Raw genomic sequence first — 24,389 nt, 5'->3', positions numbered from 1 at the left:
GTCTTCCCCGCTTTCTTGATGCCTTCGTATTCGTCATACATTTATTAGGCACCAACTATTTGTAGGATACTGTGTTAAATGCTAAAAACAAACAAACTAACTAAACAAAAACAGAGATAACTGCAACAAGAACTCTAATATTCCTAGTGAGGAAACACACACACACACACACACACACACACACACACAACACACACACACACACTGAAAAATAATGTAGTCCAACAGAAAAAGGATGGACTGGAGTCAGAGGACATGGATTTACATTCTGGCTCAGTCACTTAGCATCTATATGACTTTAGAAACCTCATTTCTACTATATGGTTTTCCATTTATGCCACTATAAGTTACAATTCAGTCCAACATGTATTTCTTAAGGTCTAACAGCAAGGCAGTATACATGGTCCCACCTTCCCGAAGACTTGAGTTCAAGGATTGTCTCTGATGCATATGGACTAAGTGATCAATCTTTCACTATTCTCCCAGTAACTCTCTAAAACTCCCTAAACTACAAAGAAGATACCAATCTACATTGGTAGAAGGCATTTTGTCTTCTGAAATTGCATCAATGAAATGATGATGAGTCCATCCCCTGTTAGGCAGCCAGGGAAGTCATGGTACTAGGCACAAACTAAGCTTAAATATGAAAGAATCCCTGCCCCCCAGAACTCCACAACCTTTTTAGGAAACTTGGACTAGATGACCTTGTACTAGATCTGACTCAGGGATCCTATGAGCTCTTTGTCACAAGGAGTTAGAATTGTGATGATTTTTTCAACAACCGCCTCACTTAGAAGTTCAGAGCCATTTCTCAAAGGAGGATCCATAGTCCCAAAGAAATAGCTATGTAGCATGCATCCTTGTTATGTGTACAGGTATCATTTACAGATACCATGTTTAGAAAAGCTGAATTCTTAACAACGTCCATGAACATCCTGGTTAGGAAATAATGAAGGTAGTTGGAGAAATGTAGGGTACCAGTAGTCTCGTGATTGCCAAATCCAATGACCTTTTTCTTAGTCCTGATGGATCTTGACCTCTCTGAAGCATTTTACATGATCAATTGGTTGTTGTCCTTCATTCGCAAAGAGGGGATCCAGTTCAACCCATACCTCCTCAAAGGACCTACATGTGCAAAAATGTCTGGGGCAGCCCTTTTTGTAGTGGCAAGAAACTGGAAACTGAGTGGGTGCCCATCAGTAGGGGAGTGACTGAATGATTTACAATATATGAATTATGGAATATTATTGTTCTGTAAGAAATGACCAGCAGGATGATTTCAGAGAGGCCTGGAGAGACTTCCATGAACTGATTGATGCTGAGTGAAGTGAGCAGAACCAGGAGATCATTGGACACGGCAACAACAAGACTATACGATGATCAATTCTGATGGATGTGACTGTCTTCAACAATGAGAGGATCCTAACCAATTCCAATTGTTCAGTGATGAAGAGAGCCCTCTACACCCAGAGAGAGGACTGTGGAAACTGAGTGAGATTCACAACAAAGCATTTTCACCTTTTTGTAGTTCTTAACTTGCATTTTGTTTTCTTTGTCACTTTTTTTTCCTTCTTGATCCAATTTTTTCTTGTGCAGCAAGATAACTGTATAAATATGTATATAGATATTGGATTTAACATATAATTTAACATATTTATGTTATTGGACTACCTGCCATCTAGGAGAGGGGGGAGAGGAGAGGATAATTTGGAACAGAAAGTTTTTCAAGGGTCAATGTTGAAAAATTATCCATGCATAGGTTTTGTAAATAAAAAGCTTTAATACAATTTTAAAAATAAAAAAAAGATTAAATACCCAAGGGGGAGAAAAAAACCACCACACCTCCTCAATAACAATCTCTGCTATAACTTCCCCAACAAGTGCTCCTATCAAGGAGGGTTCCGAACATCTGTTCTCTTTGACATAGACAATTGAACCAAAGGAAAAAGGTAAAAATAAAGCAGGAAATGTTCAAGATAACCATGCCCTAACTTGCATCCTCTCGCTGTTTGCATGTCCTTCCCATTACTGGAAGATCCCTGAAAACTCACCAGTCTTGCTTATAGCATTCATCCCTGATGCAGAATGAAGATAGTCCCAGGGAAAAGAGAGCACTTGAGTGCCTGGGAGAACTAATAGAACAGCAACATTTCAACAGCATGCTAACAGTTTACAAAATGGTGCTGCATGCTTCTTACATTTTGAGCTTTACAATAGATAGATAGGTATTGCAAGTTAGTGTTAGATTTCCATTTTCTGGAAGTCTTCAGGTAGAGGATCAGAGGATCATAAGACCATATATGTGGAAGAAATCTTAGCAGTCATCTTAGTCCAAAAAAGACAATTGCACAGTCTCAAAAATCACAGATTAAAATGTTATTGGAAAATAGATAGAAAGACAGAGAGAGAGAGAGAGAGAGAGAGAGAGAGAGAGAGAGAGAGAGAGAGAATTTGACAAAATACAATACTATACAACATTGTTCAGTCATGTCTGACTTTTTGTGACCCCATTTGGAGTTTTCTTGGCAAAAATACTGGAGAGATTTACCATTTCCTTCTCTAACCCATTTGACAGATGAGGAAACTGAGTCAAATAGGGTGAGGTGACTTGCCCAGGGTCACACAATTAGTAAGTGTCTAAATCCAGATTTGAACTCAGGTCCTCCTGACTCTAGGTTCAGCACTCCATCTATCATACCACCTAGCTATATAGATAATGTTCATTTCTGGTTTTCTAAGTCAATATGCAGCTTTCAGGGATCCGTTGCCTATTTGAATTTGACAGCACTGATTTGTCCATCTGGCATCATCTGATAGATGAGTAAACTGAGCTCTGGATTTGTTAAGTGACTTGCCTGACAGTTAGTGCTCAGAAGGTCACGGGGTTGGACAGGGTCTCAGATATCATCTTGTCTGACACGTTCATTTTACAGAAGAAAAAACTGAGATCCAAAGACATTAGATACGTTTCCCAAGATCACACGGATAGGAAAGGATAGATCAAGAATTGGAATTCAGGTCCTGTGCTTTTATGCTCCCATTTTACAGACAAGGAAATTGTGTTTAAATATCTTGACCAGGGTCACACAGCTTATAAATGTTGGAGGCAAGAATTGATCCCAGCTCTCCCCAGATTCCAAACTTGTCATTTTTTTCCACATCGGCAAGGGAGATGACCCTTTTAGTCCCTTCCAATTCTGGAAAATGATGAATCAGGAATTAAGTCCTTTAAAAAAAAAAAAGGTCTAAAATTCTCATCTCACTGTACAATATCACAAAGTTACAATGTCATAATGTTACAGTGTTATGCTATTACAGTGTTATGCTACAATGTTATAATCATGCTGAAATCAGAAGACCTGAGTTCAAATTATTCTCAGATGACTTGTTATTCTCATGATCATGAATACATCTCTTCATTTCACCGAGCCTCAGTTTCCTCATCTGTCAAATGAAGGGATTATTCTAGTTAGCCGCTGAGGTCCCTCCCAGCTCTAGAGCTAGGATTCTGCCCCCAGAGCTGCCCAGAGAGTTGGGGTCTAATTCCGACTCTGGCACTAGATAAATTACCTCATTTCCTCAGTTTCTAACTCTACAAATCCATTTCTGATGATCCAGCATGTATTAAGCACCTACTGAGTACACTGATACAGTAGACAGAAATCTGGTGCTGGAATCGGGAGAGGACTTGAGTTCAAATACAGCCTCAGACTCTTACTAGCTGTGTGACTAGCTGGGCAAGTCACTTCACCTGGTTTACCTCAGTTTCTTCATCTGTAAAGTGAGCTAGAGAAGGAAATGGGAGAAACACTACAGTTATCATCACCACAAAAAGCCAAGTGAGATTACAAAGAATTGGGCACAAACTGAAAAAAAGTAAACAACAACATTCATGAGGAAACCTAGTAGGTGTTGGGCTTATAAAGACAAAATAGAAACTAGTTTCTGTCACTGAGGACCTTACTTGCTCCTGAGGATTTGGGAGAATACCAAGTATTAATTTATTAATGCACCACGTCTCTCTCTAAAACAACTTTTAGTATTTTAGGAATAGTAGTTCCCTAATTCTCAGGGTTATAGCTCCAGCATTAGTCCAACCCCCATTATTTCACTTGTGAGGAAACCGAGGTCCAGAGATTGTCCGTGATTTGCCCACTCATGTGGCTGGCAGGCTTTGGACCCAAGTACGGAGTCGATGGCTTTCTGATTGTCCCCCTCCATAGCATATTGCCTCAGTTAATGGCATTCCCAGGCAGTGGGGCGGGGAAAGCTATCGCTATCGGTTTGGTTGCTTCACAAGCCCCATCATTAGGGCTTGGGGACTCATGCATCAAAGATGAGGGCTGAAGGCCGACAGAGGGCACAGACCTGTGTTTCTGGAGCCCGGGGGCTACCGCCGAAGTAAGGAGTCGTTTATCCCAGTCTATATCCTGTCGATAGAGGTTCTCTCCACCTTTCGGTTCCGACGTGCCAACCGTCTTCCTTCCAGATCCTCGGTTTTCAGAGAAGGAAACATGGCAGCCTGCCATGTATCTCACCCCCTTGATTCAACTTTCTGGTTTTTTCTTCTCCCCGGAGGAGGGTAGAGGTTGGCTGTCAAGTCGAGTTGGGGGGATCGTTTGAGATGGGATGGGAATTGTTTGCTAGTGAGCCTTATTTCACCCAACTCTGTCCCCTGACCTCTCTGTGAAGCTCAGAGGCAAAGAATTCCACCCACCCCCCTTTCTGGATGTCCCACCCCTGTTAATAAATGCTACCAGCTGCCTGAACCCCGGACAGGACCAAGACACTCATTTTTCAAAACCAGGTCTCGGGCCTGGGTCCCCCTGGGTAATAAATCCACAAGCCCTCAGGTCTGGGGGCCCCCTGGGCAATGAGGAATGCCTTTCCAGGGCCCCTCTTGGTTAGTTCCAGGACGATCCGTGTGTGAGCAGAGGGGAGGGATGGAGCGGGAGGTAACCCAAACCCACTAAGGAAGCAAGCCTTCATCTCTGGCCGGGCCTGAAACAGCTGAGGTCATGTGTAGTGCTTTCAATATTTGTAAATATCTGTTTGGCCTCCAGAGTTCCCTTCCAGGGAAACAGCTAATAAAGAGAGTTGTCGGGGTTTGTTCCCCACGCCAAGACACATTCCAGGATCTGATTACTTCGCTGCTTTATGGTGGAAAAAAAAAAGGGAGAGAAAGAACAGTTTGGGGGCGATGGGGAGGGCACGTTGGGGGTTTGAGGGCAGGAAGCCCCCAGCTTCCAGGTGGAGGAGACAAGACTATAGGAAGATCAGCTATGACCGCAAACGGATCCCAAGCCTTCCCTCTGGGGCTTCGGCTGCCCCTTTGACAGAGGGGTCCCCCAAAGTTCAGCCCTGCATGTTTAAGTGGGCCCGTCACTGTTTCATCCTAATGACTGAGTGTTCCTGCAAGCTTAGGAGGATGGAAATAGGGGAGATAAGGAGCTTGGCTCGGAAAGCCCACTTTCCCATCCCTTCCCTCCAGAACTTTTAACACTAGTCTTCTAGGAAGGAGTCAGGATAAAAAAAAAAAAAAAAAATCTGCATCTGGAGGCTGAGGACCTGGATTTAACTCAGGCCTCTGGCCTTTGATGCCTCCGGATACTTTTAGGCCTCAGTTTCCTTATCTGTAAAATGAGAGAAATAAATTTGATGACTTTAGAGTCCTCTTCTAGCTCCAAACCTATTATCATTGGGGTACTCCACGAATCTTTGGAGTCTCTCTAACCATTGGGTGTTTCTCCTAGAAATTGCAAATTTGGGTCTCTGTAACAATCTCTCTACTGTTTGCATTCCTGGCCTCTAAGGCCAAGTAGAGTAAATGGAATCCTTCTTTCCGGTGCCAGTCCTAGTCTTGTTTAAAAACAGTTTTCATTCTGCATCTATTTAAAAGCAGCTTTCATTCCCCATCCTCAAGTCTTTTCTCTCCAAGTAGATAAATCTCAGTTCTTGATCAAGATCATATAGTTAGTGACTGAGCTGAAACTCACAAGGAGGTCCTAGATTTTCAAGGGTTTTTGTTCTGCAAGCCCATGTCCTCTCGCAGAATTCTCTGTCAATCAACATTTATTAAGTACTTACTATATGCTAAGGATCAGAATGGGAAGAGACATCAGGATCCGTTTATCTATCCACTTAACCAAGATTGGGCTAAATATTTATTCTGGTAGCCAAAAGTCCAAAGGTGCTTCGTACATCATGGATTCCATCTCTAAGCTTTAGCACTGACTGTCTTCATGTCGGATATTCTTTCCCTCCCTCCTCATCTTTGCCTATTAGAAACTCTCGTTTCCTTTATACCTGGGCTCAAATACCACCTTTTATTCAGTCACTCTTAATTTGTGAGTTATAAGCAATGAAAGAGATAGAGAAAGGGAGAGACAAGGAGGGAGAGAGGAAGGGAGAGGAAGAAAGAAAGAAAGAAGAAAGAAAGAAAGAAAGAAAGAAAGAAAGAAAGAAAGAAAGAAAGAAAGAAAGAAAGAAAGAAAGAAAGAAAGAAAGAAAGAAAGAAAGAAAGAAAGAAGGAAGGAAGGAAGGAAGGAAGGAAGGAAGGAAGGAAGGAAGGAAGGAAGGAAGGAAGGAAGGAAGGAAGGAGGAAGGAAGGAAGGAAGGAAGGAAGGAAGGAAGGAAGGAAGGAGGAAGGGAAGGGAGGGAAGAAAAGAGGAAGGGAGGGAGGGAAGAAAAGAGGAAGGGAGGAAAGAAGACAAAGAAAGAAAGACACGCAAGTGTAAGAATGGAAAGGTACAACATGGTCAAAATATGGATGGTTTTATGAGATAAACAGAATCAATAGGCAACTAATAAAAGCTAGGTGGGGCAGTAAATAGCGTGTCAGGCCTAAAGTCAAGAAGACCCTACTCCAAATCCAGTCTCACCTTAGACACTTAATTGTATGACTCTGAATAAGTCACTAGCCCTTTTTCCTCAGTTTCCTTATTTGTAAAAAAAAAAAAAAAAAAAAAAAAAAAGAGCCGGAGAAGGAAATGACAAACTATTTCTGTATCTTTGCCAAGAGAACCCTTGGTGGGGTCATGAAGAGTCGGACACAACTGAATAACAGTAAAAGTTGTCATTTACGTAATTGACCCTCTACTCACGTACTTTGCTGCATGAGACCTTTCCTCATCCCAGGCAGGTACCTTTCCTACTAAGATTATCTGAATATATATTCTTAGGTGACATTCGCAAATATGCGCGTATATATATATCTGTGTATTTATATGAATATGTGCATATTGTGTGTATATGTATTATATATATATATGTCTTTGTGTTTTGTATATATGTATGCATATGAAGGTACATGCATGTATGTATAGCTCTCTCTGTGTGTATATACTGTCTCTCTCATTAGAAAAGAAAATTCTTGAGGTTAGGTAATCTTTAAATTAAGTCCTAAGGATGTGGTGATTGATTATGAAGTGATTGGAGTTTGGACAACAAAGATTTCTTAACTAAATCACAAAGAACGTGTATATGGGATGTGTGCAATGGTTTAAAGTCTGCAGAGCATTTAATCTCTTCTGATTCTCACCACAGCTCAAGGAGTGGGGCGCTATTATTTCTCTCATTGTACAGCTGAGGAAATTGAGATCTGGAGGAGTTAAGTGATTTGCCGATGACCACACAGACGAAATTTAAAGGTAGGCTTCTCCCAACATCCAAGGCCTTCCCCTTCCATCTGCTAAGTGGTGCAGTGAAAAGAGCACTGGCCTCATACTTATTTATTAATGACAGAGTTCCAAGCCTGCCTCAAACACTTAGTACTAGTGAGATTCTCAGCCTCGGTTTCTCCATCCATATAATGGGGATAATCATCATCATCATCATAATATTCAGTCAACTGAATACTCCTAAGGGGTCTTCTACTTGGTGTGGACAGTCGACAAGCTTTTATTACGGAAGAGATGGCTACCGAAATCCCTTTTTGAAATTCCAGGAACCTCCGATTCTAGTGGTTGCAGAGAGAACGTGAGCTTTGTCTACATGGATCTACGTGTATTTTCTCTTCTCCCCTCTTAGAGAATCCAAAGATGTATTTTCTGTGTATTTAAAGCAGGACTTCTAAAGATAGGGGCTGACTCAGAAATACAATGCCCCCAGCCTTATGAGCAGGGCCAGCTCCGCCAGTTGTGGCCCATCAGAAAGGTTCACGGCACAGCTGGCCGGCCCCACCCAGCTTAGCTGCGGGAGCAGGTCAGCTCTGCTTTGAAGTTTGAAGGGAGTGGGGTATCCAGTATGCTGAAGGGAGGGATGGTCTGAATCCTCTTGGACATGAATGGAGAATCATTTTTTCCGGGCATGAAAACTGCCTCGGTATTAGCCAGGGTAATTGATCCAAAAGATGGCCTTGGCTTAGTTTCAAACCTAAAGAGCCACTTAGACGGGGAAATTGGGAGAAGCTCAGAATGTCGGGGTTGGAAATCAAGGCCGATGTATGACAAAGAAATAAACAAAGACTCCAGAAATCTTAAATGACTTGCTGAGGTCTCATAGATTGTCAGTGACAAAGCACAATTCGAATCTGGGTCCTCTGATTATAAATTGATTTGAATGGCCATGAAAACTAAGTAAAATTGATCCTGTTTTCACCTTAGTGGAAAAAAGAAAAGAAAAGAAAAAAGAAAACTTAGCCTGGTGAGTATAAAAAAGTTATTCTCTGATGGTTTTGAAATGCTACTACTAATAGCATTTATAGAGCACTTTTTGACTTGACAAAAATTATCTCTTTGGATCCTCATAACAACCCTGGGAGGTAGTTGCTATTGTTAACCCCAATGAATAGTTGAAATGATTTATTCAGAATCCCATAACTAGTAAGCATCTGCAGCTGGATTTGAACTCAGGTCTTTGAAGTTCAGGTCCTATCCTCTATTCATCACATAGTTGCCTCAGTGGCAGAGATCCTATAGCAGAGGGTCAATTTTTCCTGGGGTGCAAGAGCTAGAGGGGACCGAAGAGACTCAAACTGTGACAAATAATATAGTTGGAAATCCCATTGGACTTGGGCTAAGAAGATCTGAATTCAAATCTTACTTCTGATGCTTATTAAGCACCTAACAGAAGGCAGAGCACTGTGTTATTCAGATGCTTGACCCAGCCCTGCACTCTTGGGAATGAAAAAAGGAAAACTCCAATTGTTCCAGGGAAATTTAGGAAGACTGTTTCAACAGCTGAAAATCCAACCAGCGTCTGACCTCCTCCAAAAATGTCTGAAAGTGTATTACACAATGGCAAATCAGGGAAACTCTATCCGCCCGAGGATCATTTCTCAAGGCAAGCATAGCAGCAAAAATTCACTTTATTTGGGGGGTTGGGAGAGCATTTTAACCCCTGAGGAAATGGCACCACGGAGAGAGGGCTGGATTTGACGTCAGGAGAGCTGGCTTTGAGTCCCACTTTTGACACCTTTTACTGCACCAATATTTTCATCAATAAAATTGGGATAACCCCGGCCTTGGCTGGAGCCAAGAGAAGAGAATCTGTGCCCAGAGAGCTCTCTCCCGCAAGGGGTTCTGGCTCCAGACCCAAGTTAATCCTGGAGAGTGGTCTTGACCTCAGGTTATAGGGTCAGGCTTTTCTTTCACACTACAGTTTGTGTCCCCTCCCCACCCCCACCCCCCAGCCCTGGAGTAATCCTTGGGGAAATCTCCTAATACAAAGCTAAAGGATGGTTCTTGTTTTCTGTCTCCCCAAAAGATATTAATAGAATCCTTTCTTTAAAAAAAACAAAAGTACTCAATGCATACCCCAGTCCTGATCTCACCTCTCCCACCCATCCCTCACCCTTACTTCCCATCTCTGTGTTAAATCCAATTGAGATGACTCCATCATTGCTTTTGAATAGAGTGAGTGTCAATCTCTTTCCCCTTGGTTCCACTAGGGATCCGGGAACTTTCCAAACCCCCAAAAACTAGCCTTTGGTAACCACTCCGCTATCTGGCTGATCTATTAGAATGTAAGCCTCTTGAGGACATAGACTGTGTTCTTTTTATATTAGATATTAAAACAGTGTTTGGTACTCAGGTTGCCATACTGCCCCCTGCCTCCCCTCCCCACCCCTCTCATTCACCATTTCCCCTCCCCATCCCCTATCTCTCATTTACCATTTCCCCTCCCCATCCCCCACCTCTTATTCACCATTTCCCCTCCTCACCCCAAAAAATCTTCCCAGAAGCTCAGAAGAATCGTGGCTCGGGAACAGGGATAGATGCCAGAAGCCATCTAGAATCATGTGTTTTTTTCAGGTAGAGCTGGGACTTCTTGACTCCAGATGGACCACACTAGACCACAGAAAGAGTGGAGGGGAAAAATAGAAGGGGAAGATGGGGTTGGGGCGGAGGAGAAGGGCAAGAAAGGAAAAAGACAAAGTCCACCCACCCTATGGTATCATAGACCAAATGAAGGAACAGAATTAAATCATATAAAAGAACTGGGAGATCGCCTCTAACTGCCTCCACTCCATATCTTACTTCATTTTCCCCCCTCCCCCCAGCTTTCAGGGATATCATGGAAAAACAATGAGCTGAGAGGTTGGAAATCTGGACTCCAGACCTTGGTCGAGGTCCCTCTCCCCTCTGAGCCTCAGTTTCCACATCTATAAAATGGAACAGGGAGGATTAGAAAATCTTGAAGGCCCCTTCAAAGCATAACGTGATGGGATTCTGGAGACTTTTGTACTGGGGATTCTCCCACCCAAAGCCTCCTCCTCCCCTTTCCAGCCTCTGGCCCAAGAAAGTCTCCCCATGACCAGGTGTTGGCCCACTGCCAAGATGGTGACACCTCTGTAGGTGCTAACTTTCCCATAAAAAGGCAGAATGGCTCTTTGCTTTTCTTTCCAAGCTCATAATTGCCACCTCTCACCAGAGGCCTGGGCTCCAGAGTGCTTTACACCCATTAACTAATTAACTCACACACCACAACACCCGGCCCTGGTGGCTATAATTAGCCCTGGTTTTAGATTCAGCTGACACACCCAGGGCTGATGGGACTTTGCCTTGAGGCTGTAAAGAAGGGAGGGAGTGGGGTGGGGGAGAGCAGAAGCAAAGATTGTTATGGATGGAAAGAATCTTCCAGTTTGTGTATAGATATTGCTGCCAGGAAGTCGAGAAGACCTGGCTAATCTTCCATCTCTGATATTTACTAGCTGTTTGTTCTGAGACTAGTCACTTGAATCTCTCTGAGCCTCAGTTTTCCTATCTGTACAATGAAGGATATTTAAGAATGCTTGCAGTTCTTTGAATCTGAGAGGACCTAAATTTGAACTTTGAACTTTACCTTCCTCTTCTTTAAAATGGGGATAGCATATAGGAGAGAGAATGCCCCACATTTGGAGACACAGGAGCATAGAGGATGATGGGTTTTGAGCTGGAAGGTTCTCTTGGCCAACCATCTTGGCCATCTTATAGATGAGAAAACTGGGATTAAGAGAAGGGATGGTGGAATGAATGCTCACAGAAGGCTCCCACCTGGAAAGGACCTTTCAAGTCAATACGTTCAAATTCCCAAAAAGTAAGGCTGAGAAGAGCAAGATAATTTGCTGAGCAGCTCAAAGTGCCTGAAGTAGGATTAGAATTCAGATCTTCCTCATTCAAAGTCCCTAAAGAGCCAAGGAACCACCTACCTGCCTTAAAAGAAGGAAAACCTTTATGAAGCACTATGAAAAGTTCTCTCCACATTTTCACGAGCTGTCCCCCATTCCTCAAATTCTCTTCTTCCTCATCTAGCTTTCCTCACTTCCTTATCTAGCTTTCCTGGCTTCCTTCAGTTCCCAGCTAAAATTTGCAAGAAGCCTTTCCCAACCCTCCATAACCCTAACGCCTTCCCCCTGAGATTCATCCCAATTTACTCTGTACATAGCCTGTTTGTATGTAATTATTTATATGTTGCTAACTCATTATACTATGACTTCTTGGAGTTTTTGTGTTTTGTTTTGTTTTGGTTTTTTGGGGGGGAGGCTTCTCATATCTCCAGCTCTTAACACATAGTAGGCATTTAATATTATGACTGTCAACTTAACCTATTGATTCTAATGGGAGATGCAATGCACATGGGGAATAGAGAATAGGGAGGGGTAGTTTGGTTTAGAAAGTCATAGATATGGTGATTGGGGAATGAACAGAGGAGACTGGCACCGTTTTTAATTAGCAATGGCGGTATCAATTTAGAAGGGGATAAAGAACACTATATGGGAAGCCCAAGATGACTTGGGGAGAGAACAAAGGAATCATGGCTGGGGGTGTCTAAATAGAGTAAGCCATTTGAGGCCCTTGCCAATTGAGAAAAAGGAAATTTAGGTCTTCCAGTAGCAATATTACTACTACTACAACTACTACTGCTACTACTACTACTACTACTCTTATTACTACTATTACTACTACTACTTCTACTACTATTACTTCTCATCATTTTACTCTTTCTGTTTAATGGATTGTCTTTATTAATGGATTTGATCTTTTTTTTTTGAATTGTTAAAAATGTCATGGCTTGTCAATCCAATAAAAAATTATTAAGCATCTATGATGTGCCAGGTACTGTGCTAAGGACTGAAGATATGAAAAAAAGAGACAAAAGATAGTTCTTAACCTCAAGTAGTTTTCAATCCAAGGGGAATGATCTTCTCGTTTCTTTTCCTTTGGAGCTAAACTTGGTCATTATAATTTCACAGCATTTAGTTTCCACTGTTTAGCTGTTGGCATTGCCATATGTATCGTTGAAATGATGATGTCTATTAATTTTCAAATTCTGCTTATTTTCTTTGGGATCACTTCATATCCCTCGTTTTCCTCTGATCATACTCATCATTTCTTAAGGCATAATAATATTCCAATAGGCTCCTATATCCCCATTTGTTCAGCTATTCCCCAATTGATGGCATCTCCCCTTGGAGTTTCCAGTGTTTGCTGCTCCAGAATGAACTGCTATAAATAGATTTTACACATGGATCTGTTCCCTCTGTCTTTGATCTCCTTGCAATATCGGCCTGGTGCTATCACTGGGCCAAAGGGCACGCAAAGTTTACTGACTTTTGGGGCATCATTCCAAATTGTTTTTCTTAGCTCCACCAGGAGTGTACGTGCCATGGATAATTGTAATAATGGCCTGATCTAATCCTGGATTTGGGGTTCAAACCTCCCCCTTGGGCTTAGAGAAATCATTCCCATGCCCTTTTTCACGAAGGTAATTCCTCTACTGATGGCCATTGTGAGCTTAGCTAAAGGGGATATCTGACACTGTGGAAAGGATTGCGGAGGAAGATCTGTGGAATAGTGGGAAAATGTCTAAATCTGGAATCAGAGGAACAGGGATCAATACAAGCAGCAGTAGCAGCAGTAAGAGTAATAGTAGTACTTGAAGTACTAGCAATAATAAAGTAGTAATAGTACTAGAAGTTTAAGTAGCTGTAGTAGTGGAAGTTGAAGTAATAGTGATAATACAAGTAGTAGAAGTAGTAATAATAGTAGTAGTACTTGAAGTAGTAGTAATAATAAAGTAGTAATAGTACTAGAAGTTTGAAGTAGTTAAAGTAGTGGAAGTTGAATAGTGATAATACAAGTAGTAGAAGTAGTAATGGTAATAGAAGTAGTTATAATAGTAGAAATAGTAATAGTGATATAATAACAGCATTTAGAAATGGCTACGTATTTTATCTCATTTGCTTCTCACAACAAGCCAGTGGAGTAGGAATTATTATTATCCCCACTTTATACTTGAGGGGAAAACAGAGGTTAAATGAAATGACTTAGCACTAGACATAGTATTTGAGTTTGGATTTGAACTCAGGTCTTCCTGACCTCAGGCCTGGCATTCTGTTTACTTGGGTGCAATATAGCTGCTTCCATCTCTGCGGCCAGACCTCTGCCTCCCAATCAGGAAGATCTGGGTTTAAGTCTCACTTCTGACACATTAGCTACCTGACTCTGGACAAGTCTCTGTGCCCCAGGAAATTCTCAGAGTAGATGCCCACTTGTATTGGAAGAGGGAGTTTCTTTCCTTGGAGTTCTCTATGTGGGCAAAGAAGGTCCTGTAGGCACAGTAGTCCTGGAGTCAAGAGGATCTGAGTTCAAATCCAGTCTCAGATACTTCCTAGTTGGGCAAGCTACCTCACTCTCTTTGCTTCAGTTTCCTTATCTGTCAAATGATCTGGAGGAGGGAATGGCAAACCATTCGTCTCTCTTCCAAGAAAACCCCAAATGGGATTCCAAAGAGCTGGACAGGACTGACAATCTTGTGATGTAAGCAAAGTGTCAGATCAGGAATGGAGAGCCCTCAGTTCTAATTTGATCCCAATTTCCTCCCCAACTGTGGGATCCTGAACAAGTCATTTCCTTTCTTCTATAACTTTGCTGCTGCATTATGTATATGGTAATTGCTTAATAAATGCTTATTATCTGCCCAACAGAAGAGGTGCTTTAAAAGTGCTTTTGATTGGTGATCACATTTGATTCTCACAACAATTCCTATGATGTAGGGTCAATTATTATCCCCATTCTACAGAGGAAGAAACTGAGGCTCAGGAAGGCTAAATAGCCCAGGGTCTAGGCCCAGAATCAAACAGCTCTCAAGTATCAGAGGTGGGAGTCAAATCTAAGACTTTCTGACTAGTACTAAGAGCTGAGGTCTTGTTAGATCCTAAGTCTAAGACTCTTCCCTTACATGATGCTGGCTCTGGAGGAAGACCTCAAGTGGTATAGAACCAGGAATAGCACGATCCCTATTGACACTTCACATTTCTACAAAAACAATAACAAGGAAGAAGGTGGAAAGTCAGTTAGGATTCTTTTTCTGACTCCTGTGGGAGCTTTCACCGTCACCTCCTCGCAAACTCTGATTCGTTACTTCCCAGGAACCAAAAGGCAGATCTGAGGTGTGATGTGAGCTAGACTATCACAATAAAACTCACCAGTGAAAAGGTGAGACCCTATTATGTATCCATTGTACAGAATGGGAATCTGAGGTGATTGCTGAGGGTCACACAGCTACGAAGTGTCTGAGGCTGGTTTTGAACTCAGGCTTTCTTGATTCCAGGTATGATAAACCTCTCTAGTGACAAGGCTGGTCACTACCATCTAAATTGAACCAGAAAATGGTAAAAACCAAAAATGGGTAAAAATATTCCCCTAAAGCAGGTCTCTACTTCCTCTGAGCCTGGGTAGGTGGGTGGAGGGGGAATTCTTCAAATCTCTAGGTCACTCTGAAACAGGAAAGAGGGACAGTGGAGAAGGAAAACATGGCTGGAAATGTGCTCGAAGGCCTCAAAGAATCTCTTTAGGGACATGTAATTATAGCTTTTTATGCCAACCCTGACCCAAATGTTCCTCATTTTCCACCTCCCTTAATAACACCCATGTTCTCTGGGTTATGGAGACCCAGGACTGCATAAAACAGCTGAGTCAGGTTGTGTCCCTAGGCATAGAATCAAATTGGATGGGATGGACCCATTTATCATGGCCAACCAGAATGGTTAGAGCATGCAACGGGGCCTCAGAAAAGGGCTTCCCACTGCCCACAGGCCATCATGTTGACCCAGGGATAGATGCGATGGAATAATCTCCTGCTCATATATCAGTGGAATGAAGATCCCCACTTCCTTTTCCAAGAGGCCAGTTGCCCAATAGCTTGCCACTTGAAAGTTCTACTCACTCAAGTCTGGGAGACCAACCAGAGAATCTTGGTAAGGTCTAGATTGGTTGAATGGAAGAGGGAAAGGCTTGTGGAGGTCATTTTGTCCAATCCTTTCATCTGTGGGGAAAAAATTAAGATCCAAAGAAATAAATGAATACTGTGAAGTCATACGGCAGTGTCAGAGGTGCGATTTGAACCCATAATTTTTGCCTCTGGAACCAATTCTCTTTCCATTGAACTACACTGCCTTCCTCAAAAGATTCTCTGATTCAACGGTCTATTTTGACAGGCAACTTAGAATGTTAGACTTAAAGTAAAGCATAATGTCATGAATAGTCCCCCCCAAAAAAAAAACAAACCTGGGTTCAAATCCCATATTCCTTACTAACTATGTGATCCTGAACAATTCACTTAATTTCTCTTGTTCTCTGAATCTCATCTTTAAAATGGAGACAGGGAGGAGGGAGGTTAGTCTCTGAGGTCTCTTCTGGATTTAAATTTATGATTCTAAGTTGAAAAGGAGCCTGTCCCAGGAGAACTGTGGGTAAGGTTGTCGGTATACATATGAGAGAGTGCTCATTCAGGCCCAGTCAAGGAAACCAAGAAAAAGCTTCCTGATCAATGGGTACAGAATCCTGGCAGCTTAGAATGGGAAAGGGTCTCAGAGTAGGAGCTCTCTGACAAATGGCCAGTTTCAGGTTGAAGGTCCCTAAGGAAGAGGAACCATGGCAGCTCCCAAGATAGCCCATCATACTCTGGGTTACAGATCATGAAAATTGAGGTCCAGACTAGTCATGGGACCATCAGAGACCATCTAGTCCAGCTGCCTCATTTTATACTTGGGGAAACTGAAACATATCAAGTTTAAGTGTCTTAACAAGTGAGCATCAAAGACAGGATTTGAATTCAGATCCTTTGACTCAGAGTCAATGTACTTAAAATACACACAGAGACACAGACACACATGTGTGCACATTTTACATGCATGCATCATATATGTGTGTTTTTATAATGTGTGTGTTCTTGTTATTTATATGTATTTTTATATTTATGTATATTTCTATGTATACATATAACATTCATAACTGTTGCTTTTTAAAGTATATAATAAATTCTATCTTTACTTTTATAGCTGTCCTATAATATTTCAATAATATTTTATTTTTCTCTTTCAGGGAGTTTTATTAACATCTATATTTCCTTCCCTAGAAATTAAAAAGAAGGAGAGGACCCTGGAAATAAATAAGGATAGTTTAGAAAGATAAATGATCTGAGGGCCCCATAGTGCATAGACTTCTAGGCCTGAAGTCAGAAAGATGAGTTTAAATATGACCTCAACCATTTACTAAGTATGAAACCCTAGACAAATCATTTAATCCTGTCTGCCTCAGTTTCCTTATCTGTAATGGGGATAATAATAGCAGTGACCTCTCAAAATTGTTTTGAAGATACAATGAAATGATATTTGCACATTTTAAAGCACTTAAGAAATCCAACTTCCAAAAGCGTGTCTCCTCCCATGTCTATAGGAACCAACGTTCCTTCTTTACTACACACAATCTAATGGAGCATTGGTCATTTTGTGGATTGGAAACTGTCCTTGATATGGAGAAGGAAGAAGTGCAGACAGAGAGCCTAAGCTAGAGTCTAGAGTCGAGCACTAAGTTGGTGAATTATGCCAGAGCAGGAAATGCGTACCCATAGTTATTCAGGTTGAATGGTTGAGTGTGTAGCAGAGAGAGGGTCTGATCAAGAGAGTTTAGAAAGAGGGAAATGAGAAGTAGAGAAAGAACAGAGGATTCAGGAAAGAAAGAGAGGGAAGAAGGACCAAAAGAGATGAGTTCTCATGAAGTTCTGTAACACCAGCTGTGAGCCCTGGTCCAAGAGAATCCACATGTGGTCAGATGATAACTTGGTATTTAAGACAAAGACCTTCTTGGCAGGAGAGAAATCAGCAGCGGGTGCAAGGCAGATTGGGTCTCACACTATTTATCTGAATCAGGAGTTTCTGAGCTGCTCCCAGTTTCTTTTGGGAAATGATCTCCCGAGGGGGAGGAGGGGTTTGGGGAATGGAGGCCAAGAGACTGGTCATGCATGACCATAATGACACTCACAATGTCAATGGTGTCATGAGAGTAGCTGCGGCCATCACGTGCTGGATAGTGTCCATTCATCACCTCTCTCTACCACCAAAAGTGCTAGCTGCCCTCCCTCCCAGACTGCCTTAGATATATTTGCATTTCTTCTCTTTAAAGGGATTTTGCTTATACATTTAATAATTTTTTTTAAATTTTGCTTCTACGTTAATAAATATTAATAAATACAAAATATGGACTGACCTGCATTGGTAGAAGCAGCTCTTTAAACAGGAAAAATAGTAGGTCCCTCGCATTTTTAAAAATGAGGTTGGCTTTGGTATAGTGTATAGCCTCAAAGCCAGGGAGAAGGCTGCAAATCCTGCCTCTCACCCATATGGGCTGTGCAGTCTAGGATAAGAATCTCTGCTTTCTGGGTAGTTCTCTAGAATTATAAATGCTAGCCTGCTTTGATGGAGAGAATTCCCTTGCCTGGGAGTTCCCTAGACTAATTAAATCTTGCTATATTCTCCATTTCTGACCAGTTCTGACCTTCCACATTCTAACTTGCCCTGTTCCCAACTCATCCATCTTCTGTTGGACTTTCTAATTTAGGAAAGGCAGTAATAAGCTGGAGAGCCCCCAGAGGAGGAGAACGAGAATGGTGAAGGACATATCGGATGCTACAAAGACCTGAGAATCCTTCACTTGAAGAAGAAAAGGTTCAGGAGGACAGGCTATCTGTCTTCAATATTTGAAGGATTGTCATGTGGAAAAAGGATTAGTCTTGCTTCACTCGGCTCCAAACTGCAGACCCCAGACCAATGGATGGAACCTTCCAGGGAGACAATTTGGAATGGATGTCAGAAAAAACTGTAGCAATTGGAGATGCCACAAAGTAGAAGGGGTTGTTTCCTCACTGGAGGTCTTCAAGCAAAGTCTAGATGACCCCTACAATACCATCAGTACACGAGAATGATGATTCATTTTTGATTATAGATTGGGCCTCAGTTTCCTCATCTGTAAAAATGAACTGGAGAAGGAAATGGCAAACCACTCCACAATCTCTGCCAAGAAAACCCCACACAGGGCCACAAATGTGGATATGACTGAAATAACTCAACAATAAAAATACATGGTCACTGAGGCTCTTCAAAATCTAAAATTCTGTGACTCTGCATGATGCTGGGACCATTTATGTTGATAAGTGGCTCCATGCCTAACATGTTGTGTTCTACAATCTTCCTGACTGACTTTCTATGTTCTAAGGTGCCTCCCCCTACTGACATTCTATGTTCTAAGTTGTAAATTCTGATATTTTCAGTTCTAAAGGCTATTCCAGTTCTAATCTTCTCTGTTCTAAGGCCCCTTCCTTCTCTTACATTTCATTGTTCAGATTCTGCCTTCTTCTGTTCTAAGACGCCTTTCGGCCCCCGAGATTCTCTGCTCTACATTGCCCCTCTAACCTCCAATGTTCATTGTTCTGAGAGCCCTTCTCGCTGTAACATTCTATGATTCTGTGGTTCTCATTACAGCGCTAATCACTCCAACTCTGGAGCAAAGAGACACTAATCTGCGTCTCTAAGTCCTGTCCATTGACCCTTTCCCCCTGGCCATCCATCACTGGGAAGGGGGATTTTATTCGACTAGTACGCCAATCACCTCTTCAATTACCTTGGCGGAGGCAGGGGCGGGCGATGGCATCTGATATTCCATTTGATTTAAGATGAATCACACTTAAGAGGGCATCTGAGGTTAAAGAACACTGAATTCTGGGCATATGTATAAATCAACAGCCTTGAGGTTTTCATTATTCACCTTCTAGTGCACGGAGCGATATGACTCATTGGTTCATAAAAGAGATCAAATGGCTTTTTTGCTAATAATTCTTTCCTTGACCCATTCTCTGGCACATTAGGTTTGTAAACAGAGTTTTAATGGCATCCCTTGGACATAATAACATCATGCCTTTATAGCACCTTGGCCGCCTCTCCACTCCTGGCTGTAACTGTGTTTAGGTTTAAGTCTCAACCATTTGTGGGAACTAATGTACTCTGGTGCTTTCAAATCTACTTAAGATTGTAGTTACTCCCTTTGAAAGGACTGAGTCTGTCTCCTTCTGTTTCGGGCTGGATTCTATTTTTGGACATAGGTCCATGGTGTTTACCCCATCCCTAATCATCATGGGGTTAGAATGGGGTGTGGGGGTGGGGGAGAGGCGTGGTATGATTCTACTTATGCATCAGCATTCCCTCTTCCCCCCCCCCCCCAGCCCACTCCTACTCCAGGACAAGCCTTCCGATGAACTCTTTGGTGGACTTGACCCACACCATATTGTGAATGTCTAATGAGCTCCTGGCGCCATTTATTGTTTTATGGGCAAATCAGGATTGTTCATTAACAAATGCAGTCTCTCCCAAGTGAGGACCTTCCGGGCCACAGTTCAGGAAGGAAAGAGAAATGTAAGGCAAAAAAAAAAAAAAAAAAACCTCCTGGCTCTAGAAGTGAAAGGGGGTGAGAAGGGAAAGAAACTGGAGAGAGCTGCAGAGAAGAATTAAAAAAAAAAATAGGAAATTATTTTCTGTGGGAAATTAACTTCATCAGTAGTATAAGACAATTAATCATAGAAAGTTAAATCGAGGAAAGGTCTTAGAACAGAGAATGTCGGAGGAAATGGGGGTGGGGTATTAGAACAGGGACTGTCAGGACTCAGAAGAATCTTAGAACAGGAAATGTTAGAGTGACAGGGGACTTAGAATAAAGAATTTTTGAACTCTTGAAGCCTTAGGACAGAGAACGGTAAGGGTTGAGTTTAGAACAAGGAATGTCAGGGCTGGGAGGGGCCTTAGAACAAAAATGTCAGGGCTGAGAGGAACCTTAGAACAGGATGTCAGAACTGGCAAGGGCTTAGAATAATGTCAGAGTAGGAAGGGGACATAGAACAGAGAATGTCAGAAGAAGGAAGGAGCTTAGAGCTGGGAGGGAATGTCAAAGCCTTAGAACAGGGAATGTCAGAGCTGGGAAGGGATATTAGAACAAGGAATGTCAGAGTTGGATAGGGCTTGAAACAGAGAATATCAGAACTGTGAGAGACCTTAGAGATCATCCATTCCAGTTCCATTTTTATAGAAGAGTAAGTGAAGGTTCAGAGAAGGCACACAACTTAACAGAAATATTCTACTCCTCCATCTCCTTTGCTGAATCCCCATCCAGAACATGCCGTATAACTGTCGGCATCCCACACTGTCGGCTCCATCTTAGACCTTCTTCCCTTCCCCCTCTATACCACTTCCCACTTGGAAATCTCATCATCTCTCATGGATTTAATGATCATCTCTGCCGATATTTCTTAAATCTCTCTATCCTGCCCCCGTTTCTCTTCTGTCTTCCAATCTTGAATCTTCACCTGCCTTCCAGATCTCAAACTGGATGTTCAGTAGACATCTTAAACTCATCATATTTCCCATTAAACTCTCCCCAGTCTCCCTTCCCTTTCCTATAACTATTAAGGATAACACCATCCTTCCATTCCTTCAGGCTTGCAACACAGGAGTGTCATGTGAAAGAAAGGAAAAGAAGGCCAACTTGGAAGGTCTTGGAAAGATGAGTTAGGCCCAGGTTATAAAGGGCTTTAAAAGCCAAACAGAGAAGTTTCTATTTTATCTTAGAGATCATAGGAAGCCCCTCTGGGTGATGGAGTTAGGGGATCGCCCTGATCAAATTTGTGCATGAAAAGAATTACTTATAAAAAATGGATTCGAGTCTGAGAAAATTGAGACAAGGAGGCCAATTAAGAGTCTGTTCATCCAAAGATGAAGGGATCTTTAAAAACCATCATCCCAATCTCCTCATTTTAGAGATGAGGAAAATGACTTCTATAGAGATCTAATGACTTGGCCAAGTACACACAAATAATAATAGAAGCAGGATCTGAATTGAATTGTTTTGTGAAGGGGTGAGGGCTGGGAGTGAGTGTTATTATGCTCAGATGGCAGATTTGAATATTAGATCTTTTTTTATTAGATCTTAAAAAAAATAATACTAAAAAAAAGTTTTCTCTATCCCCTCTCCAATATTCTTCCCTCCTCTCTCCCTGAGTCTAGCCATGAAGGTTTTTGCAGCAGGTCATGCTCTCCCAAAGCTTGGATACATGGTTTTGACCACATTCTGGAAAGATCTGTCCCCAACGTGCTGTGGAAGAGTTCTGTGAATCTCCAAGGAAATTCAATCCTGTCAAGGTAAATCCATCTAGAAGAAAAGAAAGGCTATATAAGCCTCAAAGGGCTGAGTCATAGCTACTTGGGGCTGACTGGAATTGATCTCTGCCAAATGGTTCCCAAACAAATCAGTTACCCTAAAGAGAAGCAGCTCCTGGGAAGTAGTGAGCCCCAGAGAAGAGATAGAACAGGAAAACACTAGTCTATGAGAGGAAATCCATTGGAAAAATATAATAACAGAGTTGGAGCTCCAACCACACCTTTCATCTGTGGATCTCAAAGCACTTTCTCATCATCTAATTAATTTTTCCAACACCCACTACCCTATTCTCCTCTCATCCCAAAGAGATATTATTATTGTTATTTTATTAGTAAGGGAATTAAGTGGTTTCAAGGTTGGGCCAAAGTCATAAAACTGTTGTGTAGTGAAGCTAAGATGGGAGTCAATTGTCTTTGGCTTAGACCACAAAGTCACTGAAAGGAAAAATCCCTGTCTGAGAAAATAAATGAAAAATTAAAAAAAAAAATTACTAATTAACTCTCACCGCCTCTTTTAAAACAACATCATCAACAACAGCAAAACCAACAAAATATCATCTGAGGAGACCTGTTTGCCAATGAGACTTATGAAGATCAAGAACCATACCTCATTCATTCATTCAATCAATCGCTCATTCAAATAATCCATACTAAGGGCCAGGTATTGAGCTAGTCACTGCAGGCCATACATAAATATGAAACAATCCCAACTCTAAAGACTTTTCCATCCTTATTTATGGGGTGGTAGTAGGAAAAACATTGTTTGCCAAATAAATGCAAAAAAAAAAAAAAGGTATGGGGAGAAATTCTTGGTAAATCAAAAAACTGGGGCAGCCAGATAGCAAAGCAGAGAGAGCCTGAGGATCTGAGTTCAAATCCAGCCTCAGACACATTATACTTACTAACTGTGTGACTCTGGGCAAGTCACTTAACCCCAATTGCCTTATCAAAAAATTTTAAAAATAAAATAACAAAAAAAAAATCCAATGACTTCATTTTAGACATGACCAAATTCAAGTTCAGAATGAAGAAATGACCCGTGTAAGAGCACACAGTCTATAAGTATCAGAACCTAAAGTACAAAGATCCTTCTTTTTCCACCAAATTTACTGCCCTTTCTACTAAATGATTCTATTCAAGTCTCTCTTCAACTGAGTAAAGCTGATGTGTTCTGTATAAAAGCAAACATGGATGTTTGTGCTTCAAGTCAAAAAACTCAGCACCTTCCTATGGGGGAATTTTACCTTTTTGCAAGAAATCTTAAGAAAATTGGAGAACTTGACTTCATGAAGATCTTTTCAGGACTTTGCTCAAAGCCATCTTGGTCTTTCTAGTTGCTTAATGAAATTGTCCAGTTCTTCTCTAAAACAGACCGTAGATATTTGTCAAGGCAGTACAGACTCTCAAAGATTTTAAGAAAGGAAAAGAGTAATGGGGAAAGGGTCTTCTGGTCTTGGGACCGGGACAAACCTTCAAATGTTTTTCAGTGCCTCATTAAATTGTGGGAATCTCACTGGTGTCAGTAGGTCCTCAATAAATAGCTTGTTCTGCTTTTGATTATCTGGATGTGAAATGGTGCAGTGATGATGGTCCAATGTGACTTATATAAATTGACTTTCTCCTGCAGTGAGCATTAACCACCATCTGCAGATACTCTTGAATTCCTGTTCTCTACTTTCCTGAATATTTTTAGAAGGCAGAAGGAGCTGTAACTGGGGAAAAGGCTTACAACATAATATTTTAGACCATACATGAATGGGGCCTTCAAATGTATAATGTCAGAGCTGAGAAAGTCCTTAGAACAGAATAAGTCGGGATTTTTAGGATAAATCATTTGATCTGGGAGGGCCTTATGACATATAATGTCACCTGGGAAGGCTCTTTAAACACAGAACAAAGCTGGAAGAGATCTTAGATCATAGAATCAGATTGGAAGAAGTCTTTACAACAAAATGTCAGAGTTAAAAGAGAATGTACATAGTGAATTTTCTTAGATGGGAGAGATTTTAGAACATAGAATGTTTGAGCCACTCAAAGGTCTAACATGTGAGACAAGACAAATGTCTTTTCTTGGCATCTGTACTATACACTATTTTGTTTCACTCTCCTAGTTTTGTGGTGTCGGTGGTAAGGTTTTGTGGGCAGGGGAGATAGTTAATGCTTAGATCTATATTCAGATCCCATCAGTTCTTTCTCCAGGGATAGATTGTAGTTTTCATTTTAAGTCCTTCAGAATTGTCTTAGATCCTTGTATTGTTGAGAATAGCTAAATCATTCACATTTGAGCATGTTATAATCTTGGTATTGCTGTGTATAGTGCTTTCCTGATTCTCCTCATTTCACTTTGCATCAGGTCAAGTAAGTCTTTCTAGATTTTATTGTGCTTTTTTAGCTTTATAGGTTTTATTTTTTTTTTTAGTTTTAGTTT

This window comes from Antechinus flavipes, chromosome 1, assembly GCF_016432865.1.
Source record: "Antechinus flavipes isolate AdamAnt ecotype Samford, QLD, Australia chromosome 1, AdamAnt_v2, whole genome shotgun sequence".
In the NCBI taxonomy this organism is placed as follows: domain Eukaryota; kingdom Metazoa; phylum Chordata; class Mammalia; order Dasyuromorphia; family Dasyuridae; genus Antechinus; species Antechinus flavipes.
The sequence above is the reverse complement of the archived record's forward strand: the minus strand, read 5'-3'. Positions refer to the sequence as shown.